The sequence below is a fragment of the Anas platyrhynchos genome, chromosome 10 (assembly GCF_047663525.1).
Source record: "Anas platyrhynchos isolate ZD024472 breed Pekin duck chromosome 10, IASCAAS_PekinDuck_T2T, whole genome shotgun sequence".
In the NCBI taxonomy this organism is placed as follows: domain Eukaryota; kingdom Metazoa; phylum Chordata; class Aves; order Anseriformes; family Anatidae; genus Anas; species Anas platyrhynchos.
The window spans coordinates 1084079-1109950 of NC_092596.1; the positions used below are offsets into that span (position 1 = coordinate 1084079).

A 25872-nucleotide genomic window follows, 5' to 3' on the forward strand; every position below is an offset into this window, starting at 1 on the left:
ACTTCTATATTTTCATTGAGGTCTCAGCTTCTGGATTTGAGCATGAGTATACTGCAGGGACTTTGCAGAAAAGGATCAGAATTCTCCAGAAATTTGGGAACTTTTTGCTGATCAAGAAGGTCAAGTTTTCAAATATTCCTGTAAAGTATGTTTAGGAAGGAAACACCCCAAAGTGCAACGCTTAAACAGGGAGTAATTAATTAGGCATTATTAGTTGACTGAACCCAATGTTTTTCCATCACAAACTAAGTAAGAGTTAATATTTCTTATTTGCCATAGCAAAGGCAAACGTAACTCTGTGAAGAATCCAAGAACTGTATTTAAGGTGCATGATTTCTTCATCTTCTGTGGCAATTTGGGGGCCTTATCTGTTTTCTGTCTAAGATGAGTAATGGATGAGAATGGCAAGAGGCTTTGTTTTCTTGCTTACAAGATGTTAAATTCTGGAAGAACTACTGTAATTTAATTTTCCTAATTTAATTCAGGAAAGAAGAAACTGAGGATTTACATCATCTTAGTATATATAGATAGGTGCCATTAAGGAAAAAGTGCTCACTGTGAGAAGCTGTAATAGACTTGTATCTATGCATGCCTGCAGCCAGGAGTGTTTAGTTTGGACCTCAGAAGACTTTTCTAATGCTAAGTGCAATTAAGTACTGTGCTGCCCTAGAGAGATTCTTTGCTTGATCTTAAGGGCAGCTTAGATAAATGCCTGTTAAGGGTGGTTTATGTATAGCTCAGCGTGCTTTGGGATGAACCAAGTAACTACCTGGTGTCCCTGCCAAACAGATCTTTCACAAGTGACCACAAGAAAACCCGTTTTGTCCTGTGAAGGCTTGAGAGCCTGAAGAAGTGTAAGGCATGCTCTGCTCTGCTGCCTCGTTGCCCTGTTTGTATGGCTAGAGACAGCCACTTCAATGAAGCGTGCCCATTACAGCACCCTTGTGACATGTTCTGGGGCGGAAGGGAAGCAGAATAGCAAATGGAACAAACAGGGAGGCTTCAAAAATAATGTGAAGTGATGGCAGTGTTCCCTCTGCAGGTATCTAAATATTGCAGAATTACAATTAAGCAAGCCAATAACATGTGCGGATGCATAGCTAAGGGCCATAGATTGATGCCTGAGGAAGTGTGGGAAGAAATGAGTTGCCTAACTTTCAAACCAGTGTGTGGGAGGGACTTTCATAAATCCTGTCAACAAATAATAGGATTTGAAATTGTGTGGCTGTATCTCCTGAGCACTACTTTAACCCCCCTTGAAGAAATTTACAGCACCTGCATCAAATCTAAGTATGTGGCTTGCATACACAAGGGTTGGGGTGATTAAATCCAAGCTCCCACAGTCCTTCTTTCTGGGGAGAGCATCTTGGGTGCTTGTCAGTAATTTCAGAAAGACCTAGATAAATCAAAGGAAAAAGCCAGTCTCTGAGAGCTGTACAGTGACTTCCACATCTGAAGTGAGCTATTACTTGAGCACATGGACCAGTGCATATTCCTTGTCTATTATTCATGATATTTATTAAAATACCTGTGTAAATTGTATAGCCCACGGGTGTCCTCCCTGGAGTAATGTTATTAGATAATACTATCCTCTTGGTTAAATAAATGTTCTTGTTGAGTGAAACCCTTTCTTCCAGGGAGAGCAAGGAGGTCCCCTCTGCAGCCTGGCCCCATGAACTGCTGAACAAGGGACTGGCAGGATAAAAGATCTTCTTCGTGTCTAACCCTCATCCTGAAACCTTCCGTTTTTTAGTTGGTTTTGTGCATTTATATTTTCAGCTCTGATTAGAGGCTGGAGCAATTCTTCTGAATCCTTCTGTTTTTTATATAACCTTTATACACTATTTCTAATATTCATATTGCCTTTCTGACTCAAGTCTCCTCACTTCAGTCTAGAGCAAAGCCAGCCCTGTGAAGCTAAACTAAAATAACAAAGCTAACTTGCTCCTAGAGCAACCTGAGGATTTTAAGCCAATGTAATTCTTGAAAGATGAACGTAATTTTGATGGATCTGAAAAGCTCACTGGAGCCCATTGTAGAGAAATACCTTACTACTTTTTTCAGTGGAAATGAAATCTTTGCTCTGGCACGAACATTGGGTTGATCAAGCCCCAGCGCGTTCACAAATACATCTTATTACTGCAGTTTATTATTTTCATAGCACCAGCACTGTTCTTAGTAATTTGCAGGTAGGTATGAATACAAAAGTTGTTCACTAAAGGAAGTGTAATATATACCTTTTTTTTAGATTAAAGAATGTCATATATGGTAGGTAGCATACAGTATCCTGAATAGGTACACGCTCTAGTAATGAACCTAGATATGGGGCGGGCACCAAGAGGGTGAAAATCATTATGTTTCTCTACTGCTGTATTTTTTTTTTAAGAGTTCCTAGCATATGTTTTCCTTACTGTTTCTTTGTACTAGCGTCTATATATAACAAAGTACCTTTTACTATGAGCAAAGGTAATGGAATCAATAGATTTATTCTAGGGATCAGCTTGTCTGCAGTGGCTGCAAGTAGGCTGAAGGGAGGCCAATGCGTCAGGAGAGGTGGCAGCCACATGCATTGGTGTGTTTAGCTTTAATCTACTGTGATGATGGACAGCATTGTGGTATGTGCCATGTGGGTATGGCCAGAGCCTGTATTGGCTCTGGATGTGCTGGAAAGGTTCTTACAGTCCTTCAGGACTTGGTTTGGAGAAAGGAGGAGGGACCATGGGCTTGCATGTTAGGTCAGCCTGCGCAGAGTTGGCTGAAACCTTGCTGCTATAAATGGACTTCAGGAACAGTTACTCCATCAACAAATGTGGTGGTAGAAACTTCTGTTTTACCTTTGGAAAATGTTTGGCTCTAGTAACGGGCATTTTCCAGTGGCAATGCAGGTAGAGGGAAGAGAGGCATTTGTGCTGTTTGAAAAGGATATCAAATGGGTTTAACACGAAGAAACAGCAATTCGTGTATTACCTTCTGTGCTGGGAAACTAAAGCGAGTTCTGCTTATGATAATGGCACCTCCTAGAAACTGGGCTCAGCTTATCTGCTCTTTTCATGTGCACCCCATGCAGCCCCCAGCAAGCTGGGGATAATGTCTTTGTCATTGTGTTTACTACTGTGCATAGGTAGGTACGAGCTGAAGCCTCAGAAAATGAAAAGGCTGATAAACCATTAGCAATCCTTTATACCACTGCACTATTTTTTCTTCATTGTCATTGTTCTTCTCTCTTCTGAGTCAGATAACACTGCTGAATGAAACAGGCTTTGGAAACCAAACCCGAGCACATGTCTGTTGCCATGTTCCCCCTGCCACTGTAGCAGGTGAAAATTGTTTCTGAGGGTGACTGGAATTGTCATATTGAACAAGCTCCTTTTTTTTCTTGAGTTGGTTTTCTTTGGCCTTTTGCTGTATTGGCTCTGGGTTTTGCTTTCTTTTGTTTTACCTGCTGACTGTCTGCAATCCGTAGCTGTTTACAGAGCCAGATAAAAAGGAAAGAGCGTGAATTAATGGGCTGATGTGCAGCAAGAGATTGCATGTGATGGTTTACATAGACATCTTGGGTCTTTCTTTTCTGACAAGCTGCAAAAGCTCCTGCATCCTTTATCTTTATGTTATTGGGATACTGAATTAGCCTATGTATTGAGCTGAGCCTGTTCCTTTGATGGAAGTTTAGACTTCTGGACAAATACAGACTACGTTCACATCTGTGATTTTTTTTCTTTCTACATATTCTGTAGAAATAGACCTTCAGACCTTCAGGGCTGGGAGGGTTTGCTATGATACCTAATTTGAAAGGAATATTTTAGAGTAAGGCCATAAAGCAAATTTTGCATTTTTAATCATGAAGTACTAGAAATGGAAATCCAGTTTTGAACGTTTTCTTTGGTAAAACCAGAAATGATCATGTGAGCAATAGATAGTCCTATTACTGTTTATGGATAAAGATTTCTGCATTTACAAGGAGCTCAATAAGCACTGGTGACTGAGTTTACAGGAATAGTAATTAATATGTGGAAGTGTTAATGTTTGAACAAGAAGAGAGATATTTGACAAAGTATTCACTGTCTAGGTAAGAGGAATTGCATTTATTTTTTATCACTGTGATCTTTTGGTCTGACCTCCTTTATAATATAGTTGATGGGACTTAGATTAATTAATTCTTAATTGAAGCATAGCAGAGCCTTTGGAAAGATGTCATGTCCTGCTTTAAAAATGATCATGATGGAGATCCCAGCACAAAATGCCACAAAGGATGCCAGTGGCTATTTGTCATCTTTGTTAGATTTGTGTCTTACTTCTAACCTGGATTGCACTGGTTTTAGTGTTATATCATTGTATCTCAATTTGTAATTGTTTGTAACATTGAAGAACCTATTGTAGATAGCTTTTCACTCTTGTCAGTATTCTAGTCATTTCGCTTTGCAATTTGTTGTCCCTTTATTTTACAAACTGAGCATGAAAAATATTTTGCAAATCCAAGCTGGTATGGCTCAGATTCTCATAAATATTATATATTATTTGTTATTATTACTATTATTTTCATTGGTAAAACTATTTTAACAAGGAAGAATCTTTATAATAATTTTTAATTGCTTAATGCATAATACATGTTTTGTGTTTAAAATTTAAGAAATACATTAGAACTCGTGACCAGAAGGGTCTTCCTCAGGAATGGTTTTTCATTTTGCTCTTTCTCCCATAAGGGCCAGTCAGGATAGTGGAAGGTTTCCCCTGTGGCACTGGTCCATACAGGGGCTCCTTATTGTCCTTGTGCCTCCCAGCAGCCATCCAGTGCATCCCAGTTAGGAGCAGGGTGACTCTCAGCTGGTTAAATATAAAAGCCCAAACTTAGAAGCTGAGTTAGAGGTCTAAATGTAGGTGGTGAATGCCCCTGTTGAGCAACCAGCTGGTAGTTTCTACACCTATAGCCACTTGCTGAGCTATATTAGCTTTCCAATTGATTTATTAGTTGATCTTTTGTTGCACAAAATTGTCATTATGATGGATCCAAGCCTTTATTTTTTACATTGGATAAACATTAACAACCACATGCCCCCTGCTCACTCCCAAATGACAGTGTATATTGGTTTATTTAAAACTAACAAACAAACAAAACACAATCTCTTTTCAATAATTTCAGGCTTTTGTAGGCCTCCACATCCTATACCTTTTCCACAAATTTGGAACTTGGTGATGATGGAGGAAAAGAGCTTCATGGTTTCTTACTTATTTCTGTACATGAGTATTAAGCTTAATTTGAAATCTGCACTTGGTAATTTATGTTATGCTGTCCTGAGTTACTTTTCACTAGTAGGCTTTAATCAATTTTCTTCCTGAGTCATGTGAGAACTTAATTGTTTGTTTGTTTGTTTTGTCTCTTTTGCATTGAAATATTCTGACATTGATCTTCAACACTGTGAAAAGATTTCACTGTTGTTTACAGTTCTTGTGCCACCTTTAGGTGATTCCCAAGTTCTTCCCTTAGATGGTGCTAATAGGGTACAAAAAGTACAACGAGATTACAGTGTTTTAGAAAGAACATGAAGTACAATAAAGGCTTCTTTGGATTCTCTGAGCAATTTCTTTCTTCCTCTGTGTGCTACAGTTCTGCCTTATTTGCTCTTGTTCAAGCTCCAGAATGGAGCATGAAATATAAAAGTATCGGATTTGGTAAACAATTAGGTATGATGACTATATGCTCATTTTGAAAAATAGAGGAACAAATGTTGTCTGTATGTGAGCTGCAAAATGAACAGGCTTTTCATCAGCTTTGTGCTTGCAAAGAGAAGGCATACTGCTAGTATCTGAACTCTGGGAAAATGGTATCCAGTATCACTCTCCATTAATTAGGGGCCCTTGCAAACAACTTTTTCTTTAGATTGTAACAGTAATTAGCAATCCTCTGTGCATAGAGGCGTAGAAGGATTTGCACAGTGGACAATGAGGGTGAAGAGAATCTCCAGCTGTTTTCCCTCTTGATGCAAGTATCAAGGAGGTGCTGACCATCATGGGTAACTATGTTTATGTATTTTTTCCTGAATGTAATTCTGAGTGTTCAGAAGTAAAAGAGCACTTGTTTGATTACATTTCACGTTAGGGTTAAGGCCTGAAAAGAAATCTCGACACCTGATGATTTTACCCTTTCTCTGGGGAATTTAAAATACAAGCTGTGTATCTTGCTGTTTCACATGTCCAATATAAAGGTTATGGCTTTCAGAAGTGCATTCATGCCCCGGAGACCAGCATCAGCAGCATCTGTGAGACATGTAACAGTTCATCAGAGTCATCTCAGCTTGTCTGTACATTTGACAGCAGAATTATCCTTTCCTTCTTTTCTCCCCACCTTCGCCCCTCTTGGTTCATCATTACTTTGCAGGCAATGAGAGTTCTCAGTCTGCCGAGTTGGTTGGGATGTCTGTTCAGCACGTAATTGATCATGACTGCCCATCACTGCTCATGAAGAAACAGAGGGCTTGTGAGGGCAGGGGTGCACGGGTCCAGACCACAACACACTGGGAAGCTGAGTGCCTGAGGAAACAGTGTCAACCCTGTTATGCTTGGGGATTCTGCCAGGATGTAATTAGCACTTCACTCTCAGGAGCAATGTAATTAACTAAGTTCACCTAAAATAGAGGGAGGAGAGAGGCTTCACTGTTTATCAAATCTAGTTAGTTTGATTTAAACCGTCTAGGTTAGGCCAGTAGTGGGTCTGTTTCTTTCCTGACCCTTCCATCATATTCATTATTGATTTTTCCTGAAGGATGTCAAGGCAATTACCGCATGCCACTTTATTTTATCCTTTGCAGAAGAACCTTGAATGAAGTTTTAGGACACTATGAAATAAATCAAGGAATGTTCACTCCAATCAGACACAGCCTACACTTTTTGTTGCCTTTGAGATAGAAGTTTAAAGTGCAGTCCTGATTAGAGTGCCTCTGTGATTGCTAATGTATGGTGAGTCCTGCATTTCTATAGCTCATCTACCTCACAGGGCTCACTTTGACAGGCCAAAGTACATTTATATTGGCTTTTTGAGTTTAGGCATCTTGCTCAGGGATGAATCCATTGTCTGTCTTCACCTCGTTCTATTGAAGAACCAATTTACGGTGCTCGTAGCAAGCAGACCTAAAATCTAAACATCAAAGCTTTACTTTACCCTTCCATTACCTAATCTTAGCTTTTAGATGAAATCAGTGGCATGGATGGTTTTATAGGAAGATGTAAAACTAAGCTTTTCTTTGGTGAAGGTGGTGACATTCAAGCTTTGAGAAGATTTGCTTTTGCTGCTTCCACAGCTTAGGCTTTCTCCTACAGCACAAGGATTTGTTTATAATAATTACACACTGAAGTATACTCATAGAACTACTAGTTTCCAAAGACAAGCCCACAGTATGTTTTTATTTGTTTGTTTTTAAATGAGGAAGTTGGGGGTTGTGCAAAGTTGTGTATCTGATGATGAGATTTTAATTAAATAAGCATATTCTGACACTGAGCCCCAGCCTCATTTGGTGGACATGATGGACAGGGACCAGTTAATGAGCAGATGTTCAGTTTTGCTTTTCCTCAGTGTGTGGCCTTGGGCCCCATTTGTCAGGTTTCCTGCACATGTCTGCTGAAAATTTCTAATTTTCTCTTGAGTTATTATGTGACACTTGTCATAGCATTAGGGCAAATTCCAGTTACATGTCCAGCGAGTGACCTTCAGGGTCCTTGTTCAGTTTTCTAGACCACACTTGGGATTATTTCTAATTCCTAATGTTGTCATTTATTCATCAACTTTTCCTCAAAATCTTTTTCAGAAGTTATGTAAAATTCTCCTTTTTTTTTTGTTTCTTGTACTATTATAAATTGATGATCTTTATTAGCATGATGAATGATACTAGCATTTTCTCAACCTCTCATTTGACAGAACAGCATATCTACTGCAGAGCAGTCTGGTTTTAAGTCTTGCCTTTAGGTCATAATTTGGGTGGTGAAGATATGAAGTAACTGAAAAGGTTATTGTTGTCATCTGTAAATACTCTTATGTTGCTGCTTTCACATACATTCATCAATTTAGAGAAGCTTGATTTTGCTGGGGTGTTGAATTTCATGGTTGTGTTTTAGTTGCAAGGCTCAAGGGAAAAAATCCCTCTGGGAACCCGCATCCTGGTCAAAGGAATGTCAGCACCAATGTCCTCTTTACAGGGTGTATTTCACATTGTTGTACATACAGACTGGCATTTTTTGACAGATAGTGCTAGGTAATTACAAATGGGATCAGCATACCATTTTTTGATTTTCCCAGATACATCCTATTCCAAGTTTCAGTTTTCAGATTTTAATTGTTGTTGTTGTTGTTGTTGTTGTTGTTGTTATTATTATTATTATTATTATTATTATTATTTTGCATGGGAAAGTTCCCAGATCAAGTGAATATTGTGGACAGATTAGATGAGAAGGCTTTTGCTAGGAATCAATAACAAAATCAGTGTCATTTCCAGCTTTTTGGTGCTTGATTTGCAGTTGTTAATGTAGTGTTCTTCAAGAAACTCATGCTTTTGTGTAGCTTGTTAACAGTTGCTCTCCGTGTAAAGAACACACCAAATTAGGATCATCAGGGTGTAGTGGTTACACCTTGTATCAGTTCAAAAAAGTCCCTGTCGTGGCTTCAAGATCTGTACCACGGCTTGTTCAAGTGAAACTTTGAACTCAGGTTCTCTTAACAAATGGTTTCCTTGTAATAGTTTTAATTCCTAATAGTGTTAACATAGAGAGTAAATATATATTAAAAAACAAAACAAAACAAAACAAAAACTTAAAGCATTTTCATTTGCTTACTTCACAAGGTTTAACAGTGTTGTTAAATTATGCAAGATGGCAATCCTCTTGTGAAGCTGTTGTAATAACCAGTCAAGAATAGCTATTTCTGCAAAGACTCATTAGTGTATTTTTAAGTGCTCTGAACTATTACCATGTTTACCAAGTTTTTCTTTCCATGTAAATTTTCTAAGCATTTGAAACAATAGCTGCCGCACTTAAAAGAATGTTGTATGTCATCCGGCCTGTTATATTAACGACACTTAAATGCAGTGGCTTAAGAATACTTTTATGAACAAAAATGATCTTGTTCGTTGTGATTTGTGAGGCTATATTAATTATGACTTCTTAATTCTTGGACTCCCACCAACTCTGAGTCAAGGATTCTGATAAGTGTTTTTTGACTTGATAATTGTCATTTGGATTCTTTATTATTTACACTATTTGTAATAGGATGCATTATTCTCCTCTTTAAATAGTTTTCCAATAAAAATGACCAGTCATACGACATCAGTAATGAATAACAAATATTCATAGCTATCAATTGTTTACAACTAAGAGGTTGAAAATTATTCATTGAAACTAATTGGGGAATATTTATGAACAACAAATAAATTCAGGGTAATCAAGGTTAGTTCACAAATGATTTGCCAACCCCAAAAGGGGTGAAGTTTGTCAAGGATATTATTCTGTGCAATTTGTTTTGCTGTCATTAACTCTAAATGCACCTTGAAATATGTGACTGGTGCCGCCTAGATGCATTCTGCATTGAGCATAATTATCTGCATTTCTGCCGGGCTGGACAAGCATGAAATTCAGTGCAAACAACATGCAGCGTGCGCTGTCTGGGGCTCCAAAATGGAACTTGACTTTCCTTAATGTAGAAAGCTAGGGTGCATTAGGCTTTCTCTGGCTTTTGGATACTAAAAATAAAATCAAGGTCAATGTCTAATTAGGGGGGAACTGGTCTGAATATAAATAATTCAGTTTCCACATACAGTAATGTGACCTGCAAGGGAGAAACAGACACACAAAGGTGTTTTTGTGACTTGGCTGCATCCCCAGCTTGAGCTGGTCTCTTTTTTTGAGCTCTTTTGATAGTAGAGAAACTTTGGGCATTTTAATTCTGCCTAGGCAGGGCACATTGGAAAGCAGCATCAAAACCCTTCCTCGGACATGTCTGTTGACCTTCTTTGTGCTGGATTTTCTCCCCTTGTGGGAGTGAAAACTGCCATCAACAAGGTAGTTATGGTGTTCCCATCTATATTTGTCTCTCCCAGAAAAAACTGAGAGAGTTCAGTTTGTTACTCAAGACGAGTTTTACAAATGTCCTTTTGTTGCCTAATGCATAAATGTGAATTACCAAAGACAAAGCAGTAGTGTAAAGGGTCTGTCAACCAGACAGGGCAGCTACACCTTTGGTTGAGGTGCCAGGACAGGGTTGAAGAGCCACATTTTTAATTTGATGCTTTCCCAGTGAGAAAAATATCTTCCCTGCTAACAGGGCAGAGAGAAATGCACAGCAACAAGTGGAAGTATCCATGGGGGGCCCTGAAAGTAACTATGTAATGATTATTTGACAAGGCTTCCTGGATGCTAACAATCCCATTAAAATAAGCTGGCAAAAACATTAGGATCCTGCACTGACTGAAAATGAAACAAGAGAAATGAGGAGGGATTAAAGTAAAGCTCAGAAATAAAGAACTACCACTGAGTGTGTCCACTGTGGGAGTGTGTCAACCTGATGGGAAGCTCTTGGTAATTAACCAGAGTCGACTTCTTTCTTAAGTTCTAAAGGGCTCTTTTTATTTATTTATTTATTTTAGATTGTATAGCATCCATGTATAGCATGGATGCTGGGAGGGCAAAGTCAGCACCAGGACTGCCAGCTTTAGGCATTGTACCATATGTATTATTAGAGACAATTCTTGCCCAAAGAACTTTAAATGCATATGCCCAAGGCAGAGGAGGGAAGTGGTGGGATCACACATTCGCAAACGGGGAAGTGAGGAGGTGGTTTCAGAGCTGTTCACTTTCCACTTGGGCTCCCATGGCAGGTCTCTTCAAAAATGCTGACTCCTAGTGATTTGGTTGGCCAAAGCAGGGAGTGAATGGAGACACATGGGGCAGCATCGCTCTCTCCTGTGCACTGCCTAAGCCTTACGAATTATAGCCCTGAGCTCATGCTGCATAAACCAGTCCTTCTCCCAGTGGTGTCTTCCCTCATGATCTGATACTTTATAATTACCCTACAGCGATTCTCTTTTAAATGTATAGACAGGCATATGATGTACACAGCTCCCCCTTGATCTAATTGATAGAAAAACCAAGAACGACTTTTATGCTGACTGCAGCAAAAAATAATTGGAGTCAAGGATTGTTATGTAACACATATGCAGCTACATGTTAAAAAAAAACACTTATATAACAACTATTATTGAAAGATCTGGGAGAAGATTTAGGCTTGGGTTGTCCTCCCAGATGTGGCTGCCAGGGAGCCACGAGCAAGGGCTGTGCCCAGGGCAGGCAGTGGATGGCTGTAGGCACCTGGCCCCATGTTTCCCACATCTGGGACAGGTCTGTATGCAGGTGGATGTGTTGGTAGAGCTTTGCAGTCACTGCTGCTGGGAGAGGAAGAGACACTGTGGTATATAAGGAGAGAAGAATGTTTACTTCATCAGGAAAAATTCTTGTGATGTGCTGATGTACTGCAGTGTCTAGCCTTACGTTAGCCCTTTCCTGGTATCTACTGAACATCAAATCTTGTGGAATTTTTTTTTTGGTGAGTTTTATTGGAAATAAAGGGAAAAAAATAGACTTGTCATGTTGAAAATATTCTCAAAATAGATGTTGTGATAGAGACTTGAGCATTATAAGAAGCCTTTGTATCTTTGCATTGCAATTTGCTATTGTATGTGTTCTCTAGAAAAAGTCATTTGAAAGGGAGAAAATGTACAAAGCAGACCAGCTGTTTGGTAAAGCTGTGTGACAAGGCTGTGAATAAGGCTTGACGAGGCCCTGAGAAAAGTTGGCTGGCTTTTGGAGAGGGGTTGCATGAGATAACCTCCACAGATTCCACCCAACATAAATTATTCTATGATTCTATGATTAACTGTAATTTTGTTCCCAAAACCCACAGTCCTGAAATATTGCAGGTTTTTCTTCAAAATTTATGAGTCATGGAAAAAAAAGGCTTTTCGTCTTTGCCATCGTCATGTTCCTCACATGACTAACTGCAAAAGACGAATTGGCAGTTGGGCCTGATTTGTTACTTCATTCTCTATGGAACAGTTGTTCTGTGGGCAAGCAGAAGGGCTTCTTTAATTAAGGAGCAGCAGAGTGTTTTCGGGGCTATTAATGCAACCTGAGAGAGGATTCAAATGGCTGCACGCGACAGGCAGCTTGTGGGCCCGGGGGCTGACGGGTGCAGGCCCGGCCTCGTAAAGCAGGCCTTCCTCTGCAGATGGGCTGCCACGAATCTCAGCTGCCAAGCTCTGCTGTACCCACTGTGAGACTTGCTTGTGCACCTTGTCTGAGCGTGTATCAGGTTTGCACAGCCAGGATGGAAGCTGACAGCATGCTGTGGAATTTTACTGTCAGGACAGGTCAGTGGTATTTTTTCTGTTTTGTGTCCATGGTGCATTAGACCATAGACCTGGCCTTAAAAGCACTCACAGGTTACCCCTAGAGCAAAACCAAAATCTTGCAGTGATCTACCCAGGCAAAAAGAACATTTATGGCAGTATTAATGACTCGTCACGTCTTGCTGGCTCCCATGTGTATCTTTCATTGGTATCAGGCCCTAAAATAAGCCGAGTAATGGAACATGGACATGAAAGAACTGTGCTTGCAGTGTCAGGAAGAGATAGAGTAAAATAGGTACATCTCAGTTATACTTACCAGTCTAGCCAAAGTGTTGAGGAGGAGCTGGGATTCATGTATGTGCCATCACAAGGTGTTAAATTAGAGAGTAACAGTAAGAGGAACAGGTAGATAAGGAGACAAGTCAGCTCCAAGCTTTTGCCATGTAACCCCAGTGGAAGTGCAGTGGGGTTGAACAAAACAAGCGATTGTGCATTTGATTTGGTATTTGGTCTCTAGATGCCTGCTGCCTGACAGAAAATGTTCTCCATAGCAATTTTCCCATTTAGAAAAGTAAAGTGAAAGTGGTAGTGTAAAGGAGCTTATTAGAAAGAGTATTATACTAAGAATCAGAATAGCAAATTCTTGTTCTGTCTCTAATTTCCTGGGCCACCTTGGGACCTCTGTGCCATTTCTCTGTACCTAATTTCCAAACTGGCAGATGGATAATTATCTACTGATATCAGAGGATTGTGCTTAGGGTGGGGTTGATAAACAAACTCCTTTACAGACCAACCTTGCCTCATTTTGGATGCCTTCCCACGTGCGTAAACACAAATTTGCTGTTTTTATAGCTCTTCTGGCTTAATAAAATCAGAACTTTCTTCTAATTGAAGTGACATTAAAGTTGTGGTTCATCTCACAGCCACATTTACATCATCATACCTGTGTGGTCAGGATGCTGGTGTTGTTCCCAGATACTGGTGTTTGCTGGGGTGGGTGTGCAGGGAGCAGTAATTCCCCCAGTCCCAGTCAAATAACAGATTTCCTCCAGGATCAGCAGCTGGAGCAGGTGATGCACTTGTTTGTGTCTCAAGTTATGTAACCATTAAATCTCTCTTCTCATCTCTCGACCTACTCCCTCCAGAAATCTGTTATTGAAAGGAAGGAAAAGGGAAAATGTTTTTAAATGGGCAAATTGAGAAATTCACAGTGTTGCAAATAGTCTGCTTGCAGACTAGAGTTGCCTAGGGCTGTTTTATGAGTCTCACATGGAGTTGTAAATCAATTTAGAGTCGTAGAAGTAAGGCATAAACCAGAAAACTCTGTGTGTGTGTCAGCTGTGTTCTGTACAAATGGCTGATATTGTATATAGTGTTTATTGCAAATCCTGTTGTGACCCATTTTCTAATGTAACTTGGTTAATTTTTCTTGTGACACAAAAAACCCCCAACAAAATAAAGTCCAGTGTTCGCTATATAGAGAGTATTGGTTCTTGGTGGTTTTGAACACTGAATGCATTATTGAGTACCTTCAAGCAGAACTACTTTTAATCAAAAACAATTTAAAACCGGGATCATTTTTTAGTGTAATAAAACCCAAGTAATTTCAAAAACTTCTGTTACTGCTTCTATACAAATAACTGTAAAGTACTGAGGCTTATGCCTTTGTTTCTCTGACACTCAAGCCTATATGTTTTCCAAGGCATCTTTAAGGTAAATGGAGGATTTCTGACCACCTACAGTTTGGAGGATTTGGGGTGCTGCCTGTTGGGGAGTTCAAGCATCTCTTTAAACCTGTGCTTCCTACAGTGCCTTCTTTCCTTTCCTTTCCTTTCCTTTTTTTTTTTTTTTTTTTTTTTTTAATCTGAAAGAATAGATTTAGGCTATTATTTGCTTGAGTATCTTCCAGTAAGAAGACCATTTCAGAGAGATCTTCCATGAAACAACATCCCTGAGTGCAGTGGGAGCATGGATTTTGCTGCTCAATTTCCCTTTGGTTTCTTCCTGCAGGGCAGTTCAGTGTTTGCGTAAACTGTTTCCCATATCCTAGATGTACAGTGTGTAACCATCCACAGCAGCAAAACAAAGTCCGTGGATCAGAACCAGCACAGTCTGCTGCTGTGAAATGCCAGCAGTGTTTGGTCACATTTTGAACAGTTTTAAGACATTCCAATGTAATGAGTAGGTCTCATCTACAGAGACCATGACAGATTGGGAACCTCTGAATGAGGAGAATTCATTGATGTTGCAACGTACTGCTGTCTTGTTTTCATTTGTTTTGCCTCAGATCTTGACCAAACCAGAAATCCTGAAATGTAATCAAACTGAAATGGAATCTGTAATAGTGCACCCTCCTTAATATCTCAGGTAGTTTCTCTTCAAAGGACTGGGGAGAAGGAACAAAACTGCAGTCTGTGCATTGTGGAGACATCCTCAGTGGCCTCTCCGCATGGACTGGGCAGCAGCTCTTCCCCTGATGAAAGCAGCAGAGCCCAGCTCCAATGTGCCAGGGCTCAAGAGGGACAAAAGTTCCTCTCGTAGTGGGGAATGATCAGTTCCACCACAGGGCGTTCATGAGAGGAGGGAATTCTCGGCCTGCCCATCGCCACGACCAGCTTCTGGTGGTATTGACCACAGTTTTGTGAGCACAAATATAGTTGCCTGCATTAATCATACTTTGCACTGAAAGCTTAATTTAATGGGCTTTGAAGCAAAATGTTTCCAACAGCTCTATGTGTTTCTCTGTCTAGGCAAAAAGTTTGAGCACACTTTTTTCTCCTTGCGGAGAGTGCTTTCTCTTTTCCAGCTGTCAGAACACAAGGGTCATTTGAGTATTCTTGTCAAGTTTTCCAGATGCTTGTTTTGAATTGATGGGTTTGAACAGGAGCAATTTGTTATACTGGCACTTCCCCCCCTCCAACACCAAAGAGTCAGCCCTTTGCAGATACATTATCATCTCGTTCCCTGAAGAAGCCGCTCGTCTTAAGATAGAGCGAATGGGTTGGAAGATTTTAGGTCTGAACCAAAGGTCAAACCTGACTGATGGCTGCAAAAGGGAGTGGAGATGTGTAGACTTGCCTGGGTGGTAGATATTTCTTGCATGCATATGTGTGCAGATAATGCTAGATGGATTATTTGGCACTTTGGCTCAAGTATATTTCTTCCTCTGGTTTGGAAATAATTTTTAAGTGGTTGGAAGGAAGCTTTAATATCAAAGCATAAGCAGTGCAGTGAGGTATAAAGTGTTTGTTCAAGTCTTCTATTATTTTTGGTTGCAACTTGCAAAAGTCCCAGCTTGTAAAGTAGAGGATGTACATGGTCTGTTCTGAAAGTAGTAGGACTGGCTTTTTTCTGGGCGAATGGGCAGACGAGAGGCGGTCTGCGCGCACAGGATCAGTGGAGGGGGATATTGGGAATGCTGGGAAAAATCGGCAGTCAGCTGTCAGCCGTTGAAGAGAGCAGGTCGCTTGTACTGTGAACACCTGTCGAAACGCCTCGTCATGGGGAATCATGGAGCGTTTACTGGAACAGCGATACGCGATCAAATTTTGTGTAAAGCTTGGTAAAACAGGCAAAGAGACTCACGACATGATTAAGGAGGCCTACGGTGATGCTGCCATGGGTAGATCGTGTGTTTTTGAGTGGCACAAGCTGTTCCGAGAAGGTAGGGAAAGAGTGGAAGACGACGACCGCTCTGGACACCCTTCAACCAGCAAGACCAACGAAAATGTGTCGTGAGTGAAAAATTTACTGAACCGTGATCGCAGGATGAGTATCAGAATGATTGCTGATGACTTGAGCATTCCTCAAACCCAAGTTTTTGAGATGGTGAAAGAAAACTTAGCCACGAGGAAAGTGTGCGCGAAGCTTGTGCCGCGAGTGTTGTCAGAGGAGCAAAAGACCAACCAGAAAGCGATTTGCCAGGATCTTCTTCATCATGTGAATGAGGAGCCCGACTTTTTGGACAATGTAGTGACTGGTGACGAGACGTGGGTGTTTGAATACGACCCGGAGAGTAAGCGGCAGAGCACAGAATGGCACACCCCTGCTTCCCCATGCCCCAAGAAAGCATGAATGAGCAAATCCAAGCAAAAGTCCATGCTCATTTGCTTTTTTGATCGACATGGAGTCATCCACAAAGAGTTTGTACCACCTGGACAAACAGTTAATGCTGTTTTTTACGTGGAAGTCCTCACAAGACTGCAAAAACGCAATGCTCGTGTCCGCCCAGCCATCGTCAATAATTGGCGGCTGCACCATGACAATGCACCGAGCCACACAGTGTTCTGCGTAGTGGAGTATCTTGCCCAGCACAAGGTGGCAACGCTGCCTCAGCCCCCCTACAGCCCTGACTTGGCCCCACCAGGCTTTTTTCTATTCCCGAGAATAAAATCAATGCTCAAGGGGAAGCATCACGCATCAGTAGAAGCACTTCAAGAGGCCATGACGAGGAAGCTAAGCAGCATTCCGGTCCAGGCGTTCCTGGAGGCGTACGAAAACTGGAAAACTCGTTGGCAGCAGTGTGTAGATGCGGAAGGGTGCTACTTCTAAAAATTCTAATAGTTTGTTCTATTCTCATGAATATATATTTTTTTTTTTTTTTTAAAATGAGTCCTACTACTTTCAGAATGTAAATCTGTTTTCCACATATGCTTTCATTCAGCATCTTATGGGATTACTCCCCAGCATTCACTGAGTTTAACTCTGCTACTCGTGGAGAAGTGAAGGGTATGTTCAGAGCTGCTGGCCAGGCATCACTGTGGTGGAGGAAGGACCACAGTGGCTGAGGAGAAGGGAAGGGGTGGCAGGACATGAGGAGAGCTACGTACTGAAATGACTCTTTCATGGGAAGCTTGTCTGGTCTAGAGGATTTCCATGTGTGGAGAAAAAGGAGCTCCGTTAGTATGGAAGCCGGCATGCAGATGTAAAAGATACACAGTTGCAGCAGAGCTGCTATTTAGACCCAAAGGGAAATAAATAGAAAAAAAAAATTTAGGCCTCATTCCAAAGAGTCATACCAGGTACATGACCTGTGCTGGGACTGAGCCTTCAGACTCATATAAGTAATGCATTAACTAACTGAGGAGTCTGCAAACTCCTGCTGAGAAATTTGGTGTCAGACTTGTTGGTGATTATACAGATAATTAAGGCATTATACAAATGTTTCAAGTGATTATTAGGTCTGCTACACTGCAAGAAGGTTCATTGCAGCTGAGGGTAAAAGGAAATGCTGTGTATGGCATTTCCATCCTGCTTCACCTTTTTTTGACCAGAGTTTTTTGACTAACGCCTAGTACATTCAAGTGGAAGCAGTTTTACAGGCATAACAGTAGAATAAAAACTTGGAAATGAATGATACGCTTATATTCCAAATGTGTTACAGGTCACATCGCTTAAGGAGGAGTCAGAGCCTCTGTCACTCAAACAAGTGACAAATTCAATTGCATCTCTGTCTTCATAGCAAGGCTCATGCTTGCTATCTACAAGGATTTACTCCTGGCATCTCATCAGTTTGTGATATTTTCCATGAGGGTCAGGGTATATGTGTATTTTCCAATAAATAAACATAGGTAAAGGTCAGAGTATATGGTCCAGAAGCTGTGAATTCACTGGATTAGCTCTTCTGAAAGCTGACAAAGCCATACTACAGAGAATCTGTAGCAGTGCTTATGGTTTTTGGCTAAGTTTCCTGATGTCACGAAGCCAGCTCTTTTCATTAATGTTTATACACCCTGAAATGCAGCAGGATGGGCTGGGCCAAGACCTGCAGTAGGACAAGAAAGCAGCTACCGAGCAGCAACCACGGGGTAGATTTCCAGTTGCATGCAAGGTGGAAACAAGTTTCCAGCTTCCCTTGGAGGCAACCTCTGCATTTTTCTTCTGTTTGATCATTTTCTGTACTAATTTACATCTCTCATACAAAGTCTGATTCAGAGCCTGTGGAAACCTTTCTGGTACTTGTGGTGACCTTAGATTAGACATCACTTCCATGTGTTAATCAGGAAAAAAGCTTATGAAGATTAAATTGGTGCCAAGATTATCTGATTAGCTGAACTGGACTGTGCATTTCTATTCTTCTTTCCTGCATATGGGGATTTTTCTGCTCCATTGTTACCTTATCACTAAATATGTGTTCATACTGTTCATTATATTTGTGTTGCAGTCTGATCTTGGGTAATAATTTTTCAGTTGCATTTGAAACGAGAGGTAACTGACCTACCAGGCCTGGAAATGACTGTGGACATGAAAAGGATTGTTTTTCCAAACAGTCCGAACTGAACAGACTTAACCTAGCTACAAGGAATGCGACAGCCCTTTAATTCTGGTGCTTGTAATGAGCTGGCTCTCTGACATCTACTCAATTGGATAGATATACTAAAAAATGAAAGTAGCTTTCCTCAGGTCACGATGACTTATTTAAAGATGGTCCTGCTAAAGAAGGTTGTAAAAGTGGCCTGGGAGGTGATAACATTAGCTCTTTTGGACTATTACACAGTCACATTTATCCTGTAATGATTCCTGTGTTTTCCAAACCTGTGTGCAATTAATATTATTTAACAGATATAGGAGTGTTCGCCAGACATTTATTCAGCAAATAAAATATTTTTAATAGCTGTGGTATAAAACTTAAAGCAAATGAGTTTCCCCAACAATATTCTCTTCTACAAAGTAGATATTCTCAAATGGTGCACATTAAATTTTTGACTACAGATATCACCTTTAATGTATGCTTCGGTGGCTGCTGGGGGCTGAAAAAAATCATTACTAATTGATATGCCTTAATGGCCTGAGAGCTTTCAGAGTTGGATGAGCCCAAGAGAAACGCTGAGAGGTAGATATTTGATTCTAATTATGCCTGAGTAGGTACAAGCAAAAAGTAGAACCATCATGACAGTTATATCATTGTCAAATTGCTATACCTCGGGTTTTCTACTAATTTGATACAATTACAAAACATTGCTTCAATGAACCCATGAAAGGCAAAGTTAGATAAAGGATGGAAGCATAGAAAAAGAAGTCTGTGCTGGTATCTGTATTTGCTAAGACAGCCACGGGAGAGAAGAGGGGTCTAGGCTTTGTAAACGATCTGCTAATTAGCTAGTGGCTATATTTTATTCCATCCCATGTCTTGAATATCTAGTATGTTTTTAAGAATACAGCAGCTATGAAATTTTAATCTAGCTGTGATGCTATAGCAGGTGTGCAGTGGGTGCATTTATTTCCCATCCTGGTTGCACTGATCCCTGTCACCTAACACTGCACTTCACACACTGAACATGAGTGATGGTGAACAATTAACCAGATATTTCTGGTTACTTTTTTCGTGTGTGAACCATTGTTACTTGTAGCCTAGACTAGATCCCAAGTTATCATAGTTCTCTCATTTACTGCAGAGTTTCTAATAGTCATCAAAGGTAGGTTCTGCTTATTTGCCCCCTGCTGAGAGGGGAATAGGAGTGGCATTTTCAGGGAGAAGTGGGTTTTAATTGGGGGTCTGCTTTGGCATCGGGGTTCAGGATGTGTTGCTTTCATCCTATTTTCCACCTTTAGTAATATCTTTGATGAGACTTAAGGGGGGAAAAAAAGAATATCATTTCTAGTAAATGCATATCCTGTATATGTATATGAGTGAAACAGGATCAATAAATAACCTTCTTTCCTACCTATATTTACTGTTTGCAAAATATAATTGTATTTTATTCAACAGTAAATGCTGCTTTCCCTTAGGAATTTCTTCAGATGACTCGGAGACTCATTATACAGAGCTAACAAGTCCTGCTTATGCTGTGAAACTGCTGGATCCTGGAAAGGTCTTTTGTAGGCAGCAGTGATGGTGATTAAGAAAAGGATTAAGAAAATTTAGGAAGCAGTATGCAAAAAAAAAAAAATCAGATAGGAAAGAAGAGTCAGAATATATTTTCTTAACTATTGTTTTAATAGTAGGATAAGCAAAGACCAAAGGAAGGGGCCTGAGGCAGAAAGAGAGAGAGAAATGGATATTCAGAGACGATACTGAATGTGCTAGAGGATTATATAACTCAGGGCAAGAAGAATACAGATTATTTTTGTCTGGATCTGGTAATACTCATGCTTCCTAAATCCAAAGGTTTATGTAACTATCTAAATCCAGATTAATTGTGTTCAGAATTCTTCACAAAACAACGAAAACATTGTCTGTTTAATGTCTGTTTGCTCTCACTTGTAAGAATAGAGATTTTATCTTATGGAATGTATAGTTGAAGGACATAATCAGTAGGTTAGTTTTGTAAACTTAAATCTGATTTATGTACAGTACATTCATGAGAAAACCCAGAAGGCCAATTTCCTTGTAGATTTAGGAAGTCGCACTATGAGAAATGGTGAAACTCTTTGAAATTTGTCTTGAAATGCCACTTTATGCGGGAATCAATTTCCCCAGCTGAGGTAGAGGAAACTTGGAATTCTAGGAAATTTCTCCCCTGCTGTGACTTGGGTGTTATGGATTGCCAGAGAAGAGGAATCTGCCACTGAAGGCGACTTTATGGGGTTTTGCAATGAAATTGGGCACCTCAAAAGAGGAAAGAGTGAGTAGGTAGACCCTGGTGGTGGACCTTGCACCTGTGTGCTTGGGAAGCAAAAAATGAGTGTTTCTGTGGGCTCTCCTGATATTTGATCATGAGAGGAAAGCTGCATTTACAAGGATGGTATCACACAGTGAGCATCTATGGTTGTTCACCTTAAAAAGTATCTGCAAGGGATCCAAACTGGTGTACAGGAGAGTTTAATACGGTGATAGGTGTGGATTTGTAGACCACTCTGTGTGTTTCTGCAACAGCTTTAGTACCTTCTTTTAAATTCTGTATCGTGAATGATCAAAAGTATACTTCTGATAAATTAATGACAGTGGTGATAGATCTCAGTTCTATCATATTCTTTGTGGAGAAAGATGGGATGAATAAGACAAGCAATGTTCTCTACAGGGTGAGTGGGAAGAGGCTTCTCTGCTGGTGTAGACTTACCTACATGCCTGAGAAGCTGATGTTGTCCTATTTGTTGACTTAGTACAATTTACACTTGTCCTGGGTGTAAATATAAGGGGAAAAAAAAAAAAAAAAAAGAAAATGCAGAAAATCAGGGTTGCTGCTTTCTGGTTAAGATACTTTGCAGTGATTTTTAATGTTTTGGTGTGGATTTACTGATATCTTGTCCTGTTTCTGGCATTTATTGACTCGCTTGTGTTCACTGAATCCAATTTACAGCACTTCATGTGGCCAGAACACAGCAGTAAATCTAGTGCATTAAATCAGTGTGTTGGATTTTGTTCTTTATTAAACCAACAAATCTGGATTAATTCCGGTTTTTGAAAGTGTTTCTATTAAACAAAAGACCAGTTAGCCCCGTATCTAGAAAATGTCTTTTGATTGCTTGTATAAATGGAGACATTTTCTCTCCCAAAGGCCAGCTAGAATGTCTCCTGCAGAATATGTATGTATGTCTATGTGTGTGTATGTATACATTTCTCTCCCTCTCCCAGATGGATGTTATTATAACTGTTCTAGCCAGATTCTTTCAGTAACTGCCCTAGATTTTTTTTTTTTGATTTTTTTTTTATGGTCTACATGGATTAGAAAGTGATGGAAAGCTTCATTTTAATAGCACCACATTGATATGTGGCCATCCCTCTGTTTTTCAAATCACAGAAGCTATTTTTTTTTTCCTCACGTACAGTCTAGTTTGAGGTATTACCATTAAAAAAAAAGGGGGGGGGGGTATTTATAAGGTTGTTGTGGATAGCAGTTGTGCTTGGTGGTGTGGGTGGAGGTGTTTGAAGTGCTGTTTTTTTTCCGTGGGATGCTGGTGTGGCAGAGAAGGTGTCAAATTTTTAATAACTGGGAACTTCAAAGCAAATGCAAATTTCAGTTTGTGTTTGGGTTAATTGTATCATTTTTACTATCATTCCAGATTCTTCTCTTTCTTTCTTCATTCTGGCATTCAGATGGTTTGCCAACAATTTACATTACGTGCCCTTTTGGGAGGGTGTCAGTTTTTGTTAAGATAGCTGCAGAGTGTGTATAATGTGCTGATTTTCCTCTTTAAATTACATGCCCACCGCAAAACTAATTTCTGTTAATTGAGGCTATTTTTCAGTCGCAGTTTATTTTTGTAATGTAGGGAGAAACAAAACCTGTCTTTTATGGCTTGAAAAGTGCTTTGTATTTGTCAAATGTTGCTCTGTCACATATTTGCTCTGTCAAATGTTATGTGTATGTAGCTACTCTGTTTACAATAATCTTCTAAATCACTTCTTCAATGTTCAACTCATGTTGATCTTATTTCCCAAAATATTTGCTAAATGAAACATACTGTTTATAGAGAGTTGCTCCAAAACATGTGGATTCAATTTATTTCTGGGCAATTTGGGGCTTTGTTGCTTTCAGGAAACATAAAGTATATAAAGCTCCCAAAGCCTGGGTGTGAATCAGCTGTTCCTATGATCACTGTCCATATCAGCAGGTCAAGGTGGAAAATCTGTTACTAAAAGATATATCCATGTGATCTTTCCCAAGGAGCTATATGTAGAAAACCCTGTTTCAATCACCTAGGTACCATTAAGATCATAAATACGGAGGTTACCTTAATGACACTGCACATTTTCTAGGGGAGATGGAGTAAGCCATTCATAGAAATATCTTGTCAACCATCTTGAACAGATCATCAGCCCATAATTTGGTTTGTCTATCAGAGAGGAAAAATATGAAGAAGGACAACGGGAAAAACCTTTTTTGTATCATAAGAACCTGTCTTAAATTCTACCAGTCTCTTTTCTTGTCTTTAATCCTGCATTGCTTGACTGCCTGGGAAGTGAAATTCTGCATGTTGTGAAAGGGACCTGTTGGCTTAGTATTTGGCTGATGTAGGTAGCTAACCTCTCCACAGATCCAGGGAAGAATGGAGGAGATACGTGTTAGCCCATTTTAAAATAATTCTCATTGGGTGTATATGAAATATATGCATGAATTCTCACCAGGTATATATGAAATGTATGCATGTAAGTGGGTAATACACAGCCTTTTCCCAGGATACCAAAGAAACTGAACTAAGACAACAAATAAAATTTCCTTGCCAAGGAGAAGTCTCCTTCCATAGAAGAGTAACTTCTAAACTGAGCATTACTCCTGATGAGAAAACAGTACTGAATACAGACTTGTGTCACCACACCAAACCGCAGCAGGGACAATACCATCTCCTGGTGAGTTAAAACATTGATTTCCTTGGCAGGAACCCGTTACTGCCTTGTCTGGGATGTGAAATCTGTGCCAAATATTGCCCCTGGAAAACTGTAAAAATAATTGGCATTTTGTCTTGTGGACAACAACACAGTGCATTGAGGTCACTGGCAAGATCAGTCCAGTGAAGGCAGACCAGGCACCCCAGAGGGTGGCAAACCTTCACCTGCTTTTGTGGGCTCTGCCCTATCGCTGCCTCACCTGCCAGCAACCTGTGGACCAGGCAAGGAGCTGGACCAAGGAGCTGCCACAGGGGGACTGCCTCTCCCTGAAAACAGAGGAACTAATGGTATGGAGCTGCACATGGGGTGTTACATCAACAGGTAGGTAACGTGTTTTGAGCCATGCAGACAGAAAGATCTTTTACAGTTTTTTTTTTAAAGTTTTCAGCAGAACATGTTTAATGTATACTATGGGATGGATTTTCCTGATACTGCGTTCTTTTCCTAAGAACTGAGCATTAAATTCTACGTAAGGATGCTTGTCATTGCATGCGGCAAATACATACAGAAAGTCATAAATGTCATCACACTGTTTTTTGCTTCAGTTGTGTACATTCTGGACATGTCTGCAGAATGTCCACTAATTAGGGTAGAAAATGTTAACTTGATTATGATCATTATAGATGAAAATGTCATCTTCTGTCAGCTGCAGAAAAGATTAACTTCTTTTTAATAAATTTATTAAAGTTCTGCACAATTTCTTATGCTATTTACTTAATTATACATAACAATTAGGTAATTACATGTCATAACGTTGTGATTATGTGTATTTGCTCGAAATGTACAATTAGATGCAATTATACACTAAGAAAATGGGAAAAAGAAAAAAAAAAAGCTAAGCTAGATAACTTGGAAAATTTGGAACCCATTAGCACTGAAACATTTACTCCATCTTGCTGAGCAGGGAGGACAGATGTAGATGGCTGTGATTCAAGGTGCACTGACATGCACTGACATGAAAATGTCTTGGCAAAAAAAAAAAATCCATTTACAAAGATATTCTGGAGACTGTGATTTGATTGTTTCATTATCTGCGTGTGAAAATTTAGGTATGATTTGAACAAGTCTTATCTTGCCCAGGAAAAAGAAAATATCACTATGTACTTGTGGTGTTAGTAACATCACGCAGAGCCAGGATTGCAGAAACCACGTGACATTTTAAAACAATGTTAGTTTTTTCTTTCTTTAGTTCCACTTCTGTATCCTAACAGCCCCAAGGCTAGATGAGTCACGTTTTCCACAGCTCTGTGCAGCCCCGAACAACAGAGATGCATTTTGTTCTTTTCTCCACTGAAGCCTGGGATTTTCCCACAGGTACAAGCCTTCAGCTACTGGACGTTAGAGAAAAACATCCAGCATGATGCAGTTTGCACTAAACTCATAAGGACTGGCTACTTGGTAGCTGCGTTGATAAATCATCCAAGTGAAACTTGGTTTATATTTTCATGTACTCACTAGTCTCTAGTCTCCTCCAGTTTTCTTGCTGTATTTTTTTCCCCTTTATGGCAGCAGGACTGAGTCAAGAGCTATGGGATTAATAAAATGGTATTCACGTTGTTTGGTGTCAACCTGCAATCCTTCTACTCATGCTCTTATTGCCGATATGCTTTAACCCTGTCACGGAAGGACCCACTGTACCAGCTGGGTGGTAGCTCTTCAGTCCCTGCTTTTCCTGCAGATATATCATTTGTGCAGCAACATGTAGGGAGGCTTTTAAACACCATGCATGGCCTTAATAATAGAAATAGTTAAGGAAAAGCTCAGCCACAGACCTGTTTACTTTCTCCTGCGAAACTTTCCCCTTCCACAAGCCCTGGTGCCTTCTCTCGCAGGTGCAGAAGATGTGGACCTCAGGTCCAAACTGTTGTATTATGGTGATCCTTTTGGTCATGGGGGGCTTTGCTTTAACTGTGGTCTGTAGATGAAGGTTATATCAAACAGAGTCAGGCTTTCCAGAGGGTTTTTAAAACCATTCACAGGACTTTCAGAAATAATCAAGAGAAGTGAAAAGCCAAGAAAAGAGTAAACCGTTATTTATGTCTGTTTTCTTACTGCTTTTTGAACGTCCCATGGGTAGTGTCTTTTACACACTATAGGCCCCTTTACTTCTCTCTGCATCCACAGTTGGTGGATTTTTCTTTCAATTTGATGGAAATCTGCAAATACCATTCTTCTAGTTTGTGTATTCTTACCAAGTTCCTTTTCCTTCAGGAAATGATTCCC

The 25872-nt window shown here is 40.0% G+C and overlaps 1 long non-coding RNA gene across 1 annotated transcript in view; it reads left to right on the forward strand.

The window, feature by feature from the left end:
* The window catches only part of LOC110353177 (uncharacterized), a 130907-nt gene extending 106748 nt beyond the window's left edge, over positions 1 to 24159 (forward strand). The window contains exon 6 of the long non-coding RNA XR_011811811.1: positions 23440 to 24159. This is a non-coding gene — a long non-coding RNA (uncharacterized lncRNA). The remainder of the gene's footprint in view (positions 1 to 23439) is intronic.
* Positions 24160 to 25872: the final 1713 nt, after the last annotated feature.